A 15,142-nucleotide genomic window follows, 5' to 3' on the forward strand; every position below is an offset into this window, starting at 1 on the left:
CATTGTTTCTTACCCTTTTCATATGTTAAAACGATGATAACTCTAAAAGTAAGCAACAATATGAATAGTTCTTATGTTTCACACAATTAAATTCCACAATTACACAACTATGCATATTGCAGAAATAAAAGCAATATTATGGATCAAAATTAAAGTTTTTCCTTGTAAGGCCCAATCCAAAAAGGTAAAAACCAACTAGAAATGTTCTCATATTACATTCATCCATGAGCATTAGAGAAAAACAACGGGAACTAGTGACTCTACTAATTCTGTTTGGATATGAATTTGGTCTCACTCAAAGTTCTCAAACTTAACTATTTAGTAGTGAAAAATGATTATTTTCTAATATTGTTTAAATGCAATATGTAACAATTATTTGTGCAACATTTTCTTCCAGGAAAATATTCAAACTATAGTAGCCCAAAGAGCTGAGGAGCAACCTTCTGAACCCGTTGATGAAAATCAAATTTTCCTTGAAGTGATGGGAAAATAAAGGCTTGGTCGAGTTCGTAGATATGGTTTCGACCCTCCACATTCTTCAATCTTTGGCAAGCTTCCTTCTCAATTACAAATGGCTTCAACAATTGAAACACTGAGACAAGAGAATAAAGAGTTGAAAGAAAAACTAAGCACAGTAGAGCAAACTCAAGTAGAAACTCTTAACTTGCTAAAAAACTTCATGGAAGAGGTTAGATTAGGAAGTGTTAGTAACGAATGATGATGCTTGGTTGATATGACATGTTTTGATTGATGAATAGTGTTCAACATATTCCATATTTTGTTGGTTTATTAATTTTGTAAAGTGATACTTTAAATTATAGCTTTTGATTGTTGATAATATGTGTGTGTGTATATATATATATATATATGTTTTCCTTTTGGGTTGTTAATGATCGTATAGCAATATATTTCATATATTGTGATAGTTTGTAGTATTTTGTAAAGTAGGTGTTTGTAAATTTGTAAAGTAAGTGTACATGTTACATGTTGTAAGCTAAATAATATGAAATTGTAAACCACTTTTAGTGACGGCCAACAAAAATTGTCAAAAAAAAAAAAAAAGAATCTTTTAGTGACGGTCAAATATTTTGTCACAAAAATATAGCATTTGTGAAGGTCAGATTTATCACTAAAATCTACACTTTTAGTGACAACCAAACATTTTGTCACAAAAATATAGCATTTGTGAAGGCCAGACTTGTCACTAAAATCTTCACTTTTAGTGACGGCTAAACATTTTGTCACAAAAATATAGTATTTGTGAATGCCAGAATTGTCACTAAAATCTACACTTTTAGTTACGGGTGGATCATGTTATCATAAATAATTTCACTTGTGATAGCCATTGTCGTCACTAAGAGAAAGACTTTAGTGATAGCCAAGACTAGTCGTCAGTAAAATAAAAGTTTTAGTGACGATAATTTAGTGAAGGCCATCTTGTGTTGTCACTAATAATTTAAAATAATAGTGAAGACCATATTGTATTTGTAATTAAAAGTGACCTTTTTAGTGACGACCGCCTTTAATCGTCATTAATATGGATACTTTAGTGACAATTGGAAATGCCACAAAAAAATCTTCTTTAGTGATAGTCACATATGGCTGTCACTAATGAATTAACTTTAGTGACAATCAACTATATCGTCACTAATTACATTAGTGATGAGGGCATTAGTGTCGACTTGTGACGATTTGTCTGGTCGTCACTAATACCTTTAGTGACGACTTTTTAGACTTTTAGTGACGACCCTGGCCTCCACTAAAAATTTTGTTTCTTGTAGTGTGGTAAGGAGAGGATCCGTGATGGAATACAAAGGTGGTTTTAAACCAATAATGGGGGGGGGAGATGAAGGTTACGGATGACGACTCAATGGAAGAAAGTTGAGGGGGAACAGGGGAATGGAGTGGGAAATAAGAGAAGATAGGAAGATACTTGAATCGTCAGATGGAGCACGACATCAACGAGGACAACAATATTGAATGCACATGCTACTCTCTTAGGAACCAAGAGATAGAGAGAGAGAAAGGAAGTTTACTGCTTTTCAGAGCCCATATATTTTCCTACTTTTTTGTTAGGGTAAATTGTATTAAGCTCTTCTGTGATTTGAGTCGGTTGCATGGAGAGTCTTGTGGTTTAGAAATGGTTCTGAAACTCTCCCGTGATTTATTGTTTTTACCTTAGACAATCGCTCCATCACAAACACCATTAGATTAAACATTAATTAATCAAAATTAAAATAATTAAACTTCAATTATAGTTAAAGCAAATTAAAATATAAAATAAAAAGAGAACTCATTTGTTGACAATGGGTTTCAGCAACTAGACCCATCGGCAGTCGATAGAGGAAGAGAAAGAGAAAGAACTAAAAGAATAGAGACCGATGAGCAAAATTGAGGAAGAATAGACTGAGGACCACAGCCAACAATGGCACCCATATTGGTACTCCAACCACACCACAACGACCCAGCTTTTTCACTAAAGAAGGAACTCCATTTTCATTAGATTTCACCACTTTCACCATTTGCAACTAGAGAACCCTTCATGGCAGAACCCATCAGTGTGAATCCCAACTGAATCGATCCCAAAACCCAATCAAGGGTTGATAGGTTTCGAAACAAATTGGTTGTGATGCCTTTGCCACCGTCTTTGCCCTTTTCTATTCTTTTTTTTTTTTTTATCTTTAATCTCTCTTCCTTTAATTAACCATTATTGTCATCTTTCCCCTTGGCAAAACCCTAGTTACCACTACCTCCTTACTACCACGGTTAACATTGTGATCTCAATTCTCTTTTTTTTTTTTTTTTTGTTCTTTCTAACTCTTTGTCTCTCTCTCTCTTTATTATTGCCATTTCGATGGTTCATCAATAATGATTGGAACAATCACCAATGGATTTGTTAATTCTTTTAGTTTTTTGCCATTTGATTTATGTTGCTTGTTAAATTTAGGTTAATTTGAATTATTATAGTTTAATTGACATTGTTGTCTACGAGCAAAAATGCAAACCACACGGACTAGCATAGTTATTTTTGAGCCACTAGGGGGTCGGGAGCAATTTACCTTTGTTGCTATTATTATAATGGATCTTGTTTTTTATTATTTGTAAAGTAAGGGTTTTTATACTTTGCCTAATTAGTCCCTTGTGAATCCATGCAAACTAACCTATGTACATGGATCTAGTAAGACTCCACCAAAACGATGGTAGTCATGACACCAACAAATAACTTTAGTTATACTTTCATGGTTTGAACCTTAATTTAACTCAAAGTTCTTTTCACTCTAATAACATTTGAACAACCCTTAGAGTTAAAAATAACTTTACCACTACACCAAAACCCCTTCTTAAAGTAATACTATAATAGGTAAATTTCACATAACATCCTCCAGGGTGAGCAAGGAAAAACTAAGTTGCTCAAATCAATCCAATTACAAGAGAAGTGATCACTGGTTTGGTAATTTAAAAAATTGCTTAAAGTTGTTTGATTTAAGTTTTGAATTTTAGTAAACTGCTAAACTACTGCTCTCCAAATCCCAAATAAAACTAAGTTTTTTATGGTTTGTATTTTTTATTTAGTCATAAACTACTAATTTTAATTGATTGTCAAGTAAATAACAAATTCATAATTTTTGATTCAATCGTTTGGAGTAATAAAGCCTTTGATAAACAATCAAAAGACCATTAACCTTTTTACCTCACTCTCAATCATATAAATTAGTAATTTTGGTAGGTTAGTTTAATTGATAACTCTTAAGTTTTTTCATATAAAAAAAAAATCGTTATTGTTGATATGTTTTCTCTTTTTTTATTATTTTTTATAGTTAAAACCACTTAAACTACTAAGCTATGATTTGAGTGGTTTCAAACGATTGATAGTTTAGTTATGGTATGGAAGATAGGAAGTCCGCTAATAGAGATTTCACTAAAAAAAATCAGATTTTAGTTGTGTATTTTTTTGCATTTTGCATTTTGTGGTGGTTTTCAAAACCACTGTAGATACAGCTGTCGTGAAGCATTTAGCGACAATTTTCAATAATCACTGAAGTAACCACCGTAAATTATATTTTTTGCAGTGATTTAAGAATTATTGTGAAATAATAGATTTTGCGATGATTTCAGAACCGTTGCTAAAAAATACTAAAATCATTGAACTTTAGTGAAGGTTTTAGAACTACCACATTTTTCAGAGTGTGCATGCTCTTCATCGCCCTATTCACCTCGTCGCCACATGTCTGTGCACTATGTGACAATGCTAGAATTTTATTTCAACCGCCTACCCCTTTTCCCAGTTTTGATCTTGAACCTCCAGTACACGTGCGAAGCCAGCCAATCTGTGAAACCTCCTTGTTATATACCTGCACATTTTAATTATATTTTAATTCAACTACTATTTTTCAGAATTATATTTTACATTTTTTTAACATAAATTAATTGATTAAATTAAAAATATTTTTTTAAAAGAATAATGGAATACATTAATTAAATTAATTAATTGATTAAAAAATAAAAAGAAGAGTTAACATATTTTTTTAAAATTTCTTTTTATAAATTATCAAAATTTTATATATTTTTAAAATATTTTTTTAATTATTAAATTATTTTTTAAATTTGTAAAACCGTCGCAAAGTTTAATTTTTTAATAAATTTAGCGACGATTTTTCAAAATCGTCACAAATGTTAATTTAATTTAATTTTTTAATTATTAAATTATTTTCTAAATTTAATGGTAGTTTTTCAAAAATCGCCACAAAATTTAATTTTAAAATTTAAAATTTTGTGACAATTTTTTAAAACCACCACAAATTGTTAAAGAAATAATCGCAAAATACTATGTTTTGCGGTGATTTTTAAAACTATCACAAAATATCAATTTGTTTTGTAGTGTTTGGTTTGAAAAACACAATCCAAGTTATCCAAACCAACTGTTGTATATCCCTAATCACTCTTGAATTTTTCCTGAATTGCACCGACCACCTTTCTGCTTTTAAAATTGACATTCATGTCCATTGAGTTTTATGATTGTGAATTACTTTTTTTGTAAACACTCCCGTCTGGATATCCCCAAACACCCGGACTACCCGAACGGGAGTGCCTATGGGAGGAAAAAGAATGAGACACGAGACAAAGCCACCCTAGCATGCATACACAAAATAAGAACAGCGAAAATGAAACTAAACACATGCATGCACTACGGGTACCCCGCTATCACAGCGGTCATATGATTAATAAATAAACACAGACTCTTGTGCCAACATACACGAGACTCGAGGAAAGACCTGGCACAGTACAAAATAATAGAATAAATCATGCTAAGACATTAGAGTTGACAGGGATTGACGGAACTGCTTGTACACCATACCGACTCTACCGCTAAAAGCTGACTCCCTTGCCATGGCCCACGCCGCCACTACTTGAAATGATGGAAAGCAAGGTGAGTCGAGAGACTCAGCAAGCATAAAGAAAAGAAAGGCTGTAGGCTGAGCATAACCAGAAAACTCTTCCCAAAATAAACCCCCAGGTACACACAAGGCATGAGACACTACAACACAATAGTAAAGCATAATAAAAGCACATACCGGTCCTTGGGGCCCACACAAGACACACGGCACCCAAGTCTCATACCAACCTGTCACTGTCCTGAAAGACAACAAGTATCTGCAATAAACCTATGCGCGCGATCCCGGGCCGGTACTCCCGCCACCCGTATCCCTGCCGGTACTCCGATAGTCGAGCCAAAGGCTCCCTCGAAACGGTACTCCCGTCCGAGAACTAAATACTACCAGTAGCCATGCAATGCACATAGAAATGCAATGGCGTAATGAGCATCAACGTGATACAAGGCGCCCATACATCCAGGCATCAGGTTATGCTCCGCCCACATAGTAAACCACACGCCATGCATATGCCCGCGCTGAATGCAACCTAACCAAGCTAGAATGTCTGTGTCCAAGCATACTCAACAAATGAATATCCCAACATGCATCCCATACCCATGTGCATATCAAATCATGAACAGTAATACAATCCATCTACTCATGCAGTAAATCACATACCGGCAAAGGTAGTCAGCAATGCCCGGCACCGATCAATGGCCAGTGACTAGGGGTGTCCACCCGACGGTCCACATCAGGGCCGTACCATAGTCTACCCCAACGTCACCAACAACCGACCCCTGCCTCACTGCTCGATAGCTCTAACCGAACCATAAATAAATCTGAGAAAAACTGTAAGTAAACCCAATAAAATCGTAAATAAACCCTCACGTCTAGGAACCTAGTCCCCAAACTGGTTCAGCATCATTCCCGAAAAGAGTGGGGGCAGTACAAACCCCCGTAGGCACACAACAAATAAAACTCTAGATGTCTCGGATTTAATTTAACTTAAAACACTGATTAATAACTCAACAAATAAGGCGAGGTGCCGAATTAGAGTAAGGGAGAAGATAAAATATAGGAAATCACGGGGTCTTTCACGGGAATTAAAGATCAGGAAGAAAGGGTTAAGAGCTTGCCTGAAACCAGCTGATTCTGACCTCACTTGAGCTCCCGATACAAATTAAATCATTTCCTAACAAATAACACAACCGGGACCCAAATTAATTAATTTTAATCGCAAAAAATTTATAATTTAAACATAACATGCTTCTATTAATTTTTACCCACGTACCTGGTCACTTTCCACGCCGAAATAATTCCAAAATCCCTTATTTTTCCTTAATTTCTTCATTTTCTTTTATTTTCTTCTCTTTCTTCACCTTCATCCTCCTCCTTCTTCTTCTTCTTCCCTGCGTCTTCCTCCTCCTGCAACTCACTTCTTCTTCTCCTTTCCTTTCCTTCTTCTTCTTCCTTTCTTTTTCTTCTTCTTCCTCTTCTTTCTTTCTTCTTCTTCCGCGCTGCCTCCTCTGCACCTGCGCACGTTGCGGCTATGGCCGACGCTGCCCCAGCCGCTGCCTCGGCCAGCTCCGCCCTCGCCGTTCGCCGTTTGCTGCCTCCGCGTGCCTCTGGCCGCCACCACTACAAGCGGCTGCACCGCTTCCACCCGCACCCCACACAGCCGCCGTTGCCGCCCTGCTCGGCTGCCATGGCCGAGCTCTCGGCCAGCTCCCATGGCCGCCACCTCCTCTCCCTTGTTCTATCTCTCTCTCTCTCTCTCGATCACTCCCTTCCTCCCAATCTCTCGGCCCACCCTACTCTCTCACCCGATCTCTATCTCTCACTCTCTGCTCCTCCCCCTGTCTTTCCTCTACTCTTCTTTGAAAAACATGGCCACTGGCCATTCCTAAACCTCCACGCACACGCACATAACTACACAGAAATGATATCACATTAAATAATTAACTAAATTTAATCTAGGTAGATTTAATTTACACTTTTATTAATTTTAGGTTATTACATTTTTATCTATCATTAACAAACAACAAGTAGCTTATAAATCCCCAAAATACCCTCATTCTCTCTTTCAATGTAAATACAAAAGATAAAATTAAAAAAAAATTACACCAACCTACAACTATTGCCATGACCGTTGATCCTTTGAAGGGTTCAAAGGATTTGAATCGATCAAATCCATAGTGTTTGAACCCATAAAGGTTCAAATTGATCGAACTCTGAAATAAATATGTGTGTGTGTGTGTGTGTGAGAGAGAGAGAGAGAGAGAGAGAACAATCTAACCATTTAGCTGACAATAGTGAAATGAGAGATCATGGTAGTTAGTGGTGAAGAGAGTTAGAACCCAAATAACAATGGTGATGGGAGAAATGGTGGCAAAAATGATGGATGGTGGGGTTGGTGGTAAATGGAGTATTTGTGAAAGAGAGAAAAATTAAAGAAAATGAGAGAAGTGTAACGCCCTGTTTTTCGAGCGCGTTAAAATTCAGGATAATTCTGAAATAATATTTTTTTTCTATTTAAAACTACAACTAAACCATATTATTGCTCTTATCCATCCCAAAATTTCTATTCATTTATCTCCAAGGAGAATCATTATAAATATCAAATGTGGAAGCTAGAATTGAACCTAACATCATAACATTAATCATAAATCAGTTCTTACAACAAGGAAACATAAATTTCTCAATATGAGTTAATACATAACATAAGTTCTCAACTAACAATAACCTTAATAGGGTTCTACATCATCATTCCTCAAAACGTCCAGAATTCGAAGTAACAGAATTTAAATACATGAGCTACATAACATACATTTAACTCATCATGCACTTTGCTAAGTGTCATTTCATTCCTCATTCATCCTCGTTTCTGCTACAATCTCTATCTAAAACGTTTGAATATTCCAAGGGCAAAACCCAAGTTAGATGATGAATCATCTAAGTAAGGGAACAAAACATTTAATACTCATGTATGTATGCAATGCACATAACATCATAACTCTCATATTTTGGTCGACTGCACCTTAAGATTACCCGCCATTTTTCTAGTCTCCCTACCAGAACGAAGTGTATGGGTGCACCCTTACTAAAACAACGGAGCCAGTATCTAATCCCAAATCCATGTAACGTATGACCATGAATCTCATCGTGCTCATATGCATATATCATCATCAGAAAATGTAAATGCAACTTATGTGATGAATAACATACCATAACATGTCAACATGTAAGATCATAAAACTCAATCCAGTTAGAAAGTACCACTTACCTTATCAATCTTATAGGGCTACCTTGATATTCGTGCCTTGCCTCAAAATACGTGCATCGCTCGATTTGCGTGCCAATCTCAAAATTCACATAAGTCACTTCAACTTAAACCTCAAAACACCCTAATCATTGTATTTATTTAAATAAGTATTAAAACCTATTTTTTCATAATTTTTTGCATTTTCTTTTTTTTTCTCTCTTTCTTCCTATTTTTTCTCAATAAATCCAAACTAAATATTCTCAATTATTTTCTCAAATATTTCACTATAAAAATTCATAAAATAATATTCCTGAATTTTTGTAATTTTTTAGGGAATTTTATTCACCTTAACTTAACTCTCAGTCTTTCTCGGTATGCGTATCCAATCTCAAAATGCATGCCCGAACCATTTTTCTCGACAAGATCTCCAGAATATTAATAAATTTCCCTTACCCATTTTTCCTAGAATTTTCTAGGATTTTTTTATATCTTTTTCCTATTTTTCCTTTTTCTTTCTTTTTTTTTTCTTTTCTTTCCTCTCATATTCATCTTCTTCCTTGCAGCACCCAACCTGAAACTCCAATGCACACAGCTCCGCCTCTGCTTGCCACTCCGCCGCGCTGCCTTCACACTGCCATCGCACACCGTCGCAGCCACCGTAACCCGTTGCCTTCTATCGCCTGCTTGCACACACGCTGTTGTCCCCCTGCCTCACTTGCTGCCACGCCCAGCTGCTGCTCACGGCCATGTCTGTCGTAGCTGTGCAGCTCGATTTGGCCGTCTTCGGCCTCGCCTTACTGGCCTCCTCCGAGCTTCCTCAGAACCAACTATTGCTGCTGCTTCGTTGCTGGCCGCCCTTGTTCCGCTCCGCGGTCCTGCCATGACCGCGCCTCTATATCTCTTTCTCTCGAGCTTATGCCCCTCTCTCTCGGTCACTCATCTCTCTCTTTTAGCTCTCGGCTATAGCTCTCAAGCTCTCTCTCTTCTCTCGGCCTCCCTCAAGCTCTCTGCCCTCTACCTCTTCACACACACACAACATATATATTTATATATATATATATATTTTACATCACTTAATCAAATAATTGCAGCCAATCTCTTATCCTTATCCTTAACCCAATCTCTTATCCCAATGTTTTAATTGGTTGTCCCTTAATTACACTAAATTTGGCCCCTCATGCGTGAATATCATCCCTTATTATTTGCCATTCATTGTACACTTATATATATATATATATATTTATATCTATTTCACTAATATAATTACAAAAAAAATATACATTAAATCCCTATATTACATCTTTATTTACCTTATGCTTTAATTGGTTGTCCCTAAATTACACTAAATTTGGCTCCTCACGCATGAATATCATCCCTCATTGTTTGCCATTCATCGTACTTTTATATATATTTATATCTATTTTACTAATATAATTACAAGAAAATATACATTAAATCCCTATATTACATCTTTATTTACCTTTAGAAATTTCTTAAATTGCTAATACTCCCTCTAACGTCCAATTAATTTGCATTATAATGACAAAAATCCAAAATTAATAATTCTCAATTTATTTGATAAGGATAATTTCGTCCATGTGCCATCCTCATACCTTTGTTTTGTCCCGAAACCACCTCAAGGTTGATCTATACGAAAAATCGGAGCACCCTCAAGATTTCGTTTATTTTCCGGAATTCTCCTACGATGATTCAATTTTTCAGCTTGAATTGAAACTGTATTTTAACTGTACCGAAAATCGTCTAGATTCCCATTTCTTTTAACACCATAAATCCTATCTTGAGACACTCATTGAGACCATATGATTTTGCTTAAACAATTATGCTCCGGGGCATTCCCTGCAGTCGATTCGGTACTTAAAATTGTAAGAAATTATACTTAAGTCCTAACACTTTTGATAATTTCACTTATGACCCACGTTAAAATTACTTTTGACCCCTTTTGAAAAATCTGAGATATTACAAAAGAGAGAGAAATAGCAAGCATTTTTAAATGTAGAGGTAAAATTGTTATAATTGAGGTGTTTTTTAAATGACATGAGAGGTCAATGACATTTTAAAAATACAACGATAATCAATGTAATTTAAGTAATCATTAAAGGTGATATGTGAAATTTACACTATTATTATTGTTGTTGTTATCTTCGTCATTATAAAGATGAAAATCTCGACATTCTTGTACCCTAGGCCCAAAGCCAACCCAACGAGTTTGGGAGCTTGAGGTGAAAAAATTTTGTCGAGACTTTTTTAAGAGTATTAATTTATTTTTGTAAAAAAAATAAATAATACGCATTTTTTAATTTTTTTTATCATTTTACTAAATTAAAAAAGAAAAAAAATGAAGTTCAATCAATTACAAAATACAATAATCTCTTGACGATAGTAAATTTTTAACTAAAATATAATGTCTCAGAAATAAAAAAAATCAAACAACCTACTATAATAAATAAAGAAAAATAAAAATTAATTTTTGTTAAAACTCTAAGAAGATCGATGCAAGTTGAGTTAAAAACTATACATTCCTGATTTTCCTATAGAAGAAAACAAAACAAAATATTAAACTGATAGCAATAAAAAAATAAAATTCACCAATAATGAGCAACTTTTCATTCCATAAATATGTGTTGAACTATGTTCAGTTTTATGAAAAATAATTTTTTTTGCCTTTTGAGATGCAAAATTGTTGATTAAATCTTCATAATCAAATTTATCTAATAAATTATGTTCAATAGATAATATAGTTAATCTTTTCAACCTTTCTTGAAACACAGTTGATCCCAAATATAATTTTATCAACTTCAATTTTGAAAAACTTCTTTTTGCAGAAACTACTGAAACTGGAATTGTGAACAATATTCTATAAACAATATATGCATTCAGAAAAGAATCGACTCTTTTGATGTAATGAAAAATTTCCATTGAACTATTTTTTTTCTCTTGAAAAGTTTCTCTTAACACTCTTAATTCTAAAAATAAATCTAAATAATCTGCATCAAAAGGTTCATCAAATTTAAGAACATTTTCAAGATTAAAACAATACTATTTTAAAATATCTTCATCCATTGATTTTAATTTCTTGAAATTGCATAGAAATCCAATTTTTTTTTCATATGTTCCAAATTACTCAAACCTATTTCTAAGTGAAGAAATGACTTGATTAATCATGAATATAAAATAATCAACTTTAAAAGATTCTTCAGCAAATTATGTTTTATCATCATCAACGTTTTCATCAAATTAATTTTTCCTACGAATCACACATTTTTCACGAAATATGAGTTCTACTTCCATTTTATTTACAAGTTCTTCCATATCATATTCAAATCCGTTTTTCTTATAAGTTTCAAAAAAAGAAAAATGACATTTTAATTAATCTATAGCAACATCAATATGTATATCTTCACTTTGAAAACTATTATTAATTGAATTAACCGCATATAAAATATCATACCAAATAGTCATGCCCAAGAAAAATTCAAAATTCTCTAATTCATACATTGCAAGACATCTAGTTTCAATCTTTATTTTAGGATCATCACTACTTTCTACTAATTCAAACAAAGCATCACGTATTTTTTAAGCTTGAAATCTAATTGCCTTGACACTTTCAATACGACTTTTCCAGCGAGTTTATGACAATGATTTGACAATTAAATTAGATATATTATTCTTTAATATTTTTTATCTTTTTGGTGAAGAAGAGAATAATGAATATATACACTGTAGAACTTCAAAAAATGATACAGACCTAACACAAAAGGCGGCAACATCAAAAATTACTAAATTAAGACTATGACAACCACATGGTGTATATAATACTCTAGAATTTATCTCCAATAGTCTTTTTTACACACCTTGTTGCTTTGACTTCATGTTAAACCCATTATCATTTCCTTGTCCTCTTATATCATTGATATCAAGATTCAAACTTTCAATTCTCTTATAAGTTCACTAAATAGGCCTTTTTTCATAAGCGTCATCCACTTTTAAAAATCCTGCAAAGTATTATTCAATTATTATTGCACCAATTAAAATATTCACACACCTTAATATGACAGACGTTTGTTCTAAGTGACTTAAATCTAGAGTACAATCATATATAATGAAAAAATATTTTGCCTCTTTAATTTTCTTCAAAATTATATTCTTGACTTCATGTGCTAACATCTATATCAATTCATTTTGGATTTTATGTCCCAAGTAATGATTTTGAATTTCATCATTTTGAATACGCGCGGACATGTTCTTATAATGTTGGATCAAATTCAGTTATCATCTCAATAAGACTTAAATTTTTTTCATTATTCACAAGATAGATCTTTTCATTAGTTCCATGGAATGCTAAATTATTTTTGGCTAGAGCTTTTACCGCAACAATGATTTTTTTTAAAACATTTCTTCAATGTTCTTTTTTTTTTTTTCTTACTAATTTTCACCTGCACATCCCTGTTAATTTCTTTACTCTTAGAAAATCTCAATTCTAAATCAAACCAATCATTTATGTTAAGTAAGTGCTTCATACTTGTTTCATAACTTTTCAACTTGGTATTAAGATTTTTCCAATCTCTTGATCCTTCATTGCCAAATTGGCTTCCACTAAGTCTTGTACCAAAGAGTTTGCAACAAAAGTAATAAACTTTATCAAAATCCTTTGAATATACCATCTCCTATCATGAGTGTCCCCATTTGATAGCCTCCTTGTATAATAAATAGTAGAGAAATGTCTAGAGGTTTTATCCTTCGAAAAATCTAAATCACTTTTTCTAATTTGACATTTTTTGACTAACAAATCTCTTAACTTAATATCAATATTTTTTCGTCTTCCTGGATCATAGATATTAATAGAAACATTACTTGGGCTATTGTCAATATCCTTAGTTTCCACACTAATTTCCTCTTCTTCTGTATTTTCTTGACATTCTTCACCAACCATATTATTATCACAATTTTCATCTTTATAATTTTCTATAGTTTGATCTACCATCATCTCATTATCTCCTATTTCATTTAAAGTTGTGTCAGTTGTTTCATTACTTTGGCTATTTAGATCTCTTTTATTATTCGTGATAAATTTTTTAAAAAGCATTTTTAAAAGATTGAATCAAACTATTTATTCTCCTATTTTTCTTAAATTTCTCATACCCTAATGGATATTTTCTATTAGACATATTAACTTGGCGATAAAAATTAACCAATTGAGTAAAAAGAAATGTATTACCTAGAAAGTCTTATAAGCTCCAAGTATATAACAATTCCAATTTTTTTCAAAATCCAAATTAAACTCTTCAAGTGATTTTCCTCAATGATGATCAAATCAATTGAATTCTAACATGAACCAAAATAATTTTTTGAGTGTTAATTGAATGAAAATCAATTGAATATTAGCATTTAATTTTATAGAAGAATATATAAATACAAATTGGACAAATATCAAATGCTAGTTTTAAACCACAATAGACATAATCTTTGTAAAATTAAACTCAAATCAGTAACTTAAATCATGGATTGGACTCAATTTCAAACAAATCAAAGCCAAAAACATAAAAGACCACACCCAAAAACAAAAGAACACCCAAAAACATACACTTCAATAAAAACACCCATACCACAACACCTAAAAAGCCTAAAAATAACACACACAAAAATAAAAGTAAAAGTAAAAAGAAATCAAAGTATGTACCAATTTCGAAGAGGCGATTATTGTTGCTGAGGGGGGGGTGATGCGAGCCTATGAAGATCCCTTTGGTTGCATCTAAAAGCCCACGAACAAGTGGAGCATCATCCCAAGAAAGCCAAACCAGATTCAAGCAAACGAAACAAAATAAGAAAAAGAATGATATAGACGCCACACTCCAGAATAAGAGAAGAAGTTGGGAGCGATAAGCCTTGGAAATTGGACGCCACAAGATTGGAACAATCTTGATAAGTCTTGAGTTCTTGGAAAAACCAAGTGAGAAAGTTCTCCTTTCAATAATCACGAAAATTAACCAACCTTTTGAAGTGTTTACAATTCCCTTTAAATAGAAAAACAAATATGAAATAACTACCAACTTGAGATAACTACCCATTAACCTAATAACTACCCACTACCCAAATGCTCAATAACTACCAGCAACACACCACTACCTCAATGGCTGGTTGTAATACCCCGAGAGCCCAGAGAGGTTAGTATATATCGAGGATAGTGTAAGAAAGGAAACAACACCAGCTGGATACCTTTTGGGCTGAATGTTGGCAAAGAACTCCCAAGTTAAGCGTGCTTGACCTGGGGTAATCCAGGGATTGGTGACTCCCCTGGGAAGTTCGTGTAGGCCCATCAGGGTAAGTTGTTCTGGACTTTCCTATCGCTCGAGCGGGATGTTACAGGTGGTATCAGAGTCGACCCTTGGCGAAGGCGGTCCGATGAGGACGGGGAGTGGCGCCGGGGCTTGAGGGCCTGTACAAGGAGCGGCTTCTGGCAGGCTTCTAGGATGGCAGCCCCCAAGGGGAG

The sequence above is a fragment of the Diospyros lotus genome, chromosome 6 (genome assembly GCF_014633365.1).
Source record: "Diospyros lotus cultivar Yz01 chromosome 6, ASM1463336v1, whole genome shotgun sequence".
Classification (NCBI taxonomy): Eukaryota; Viridiplantae; Streptophyta; class Magnoliopsida; order Ericales; family Ebenaceae; genus Diospyros; species Diospyros lotus.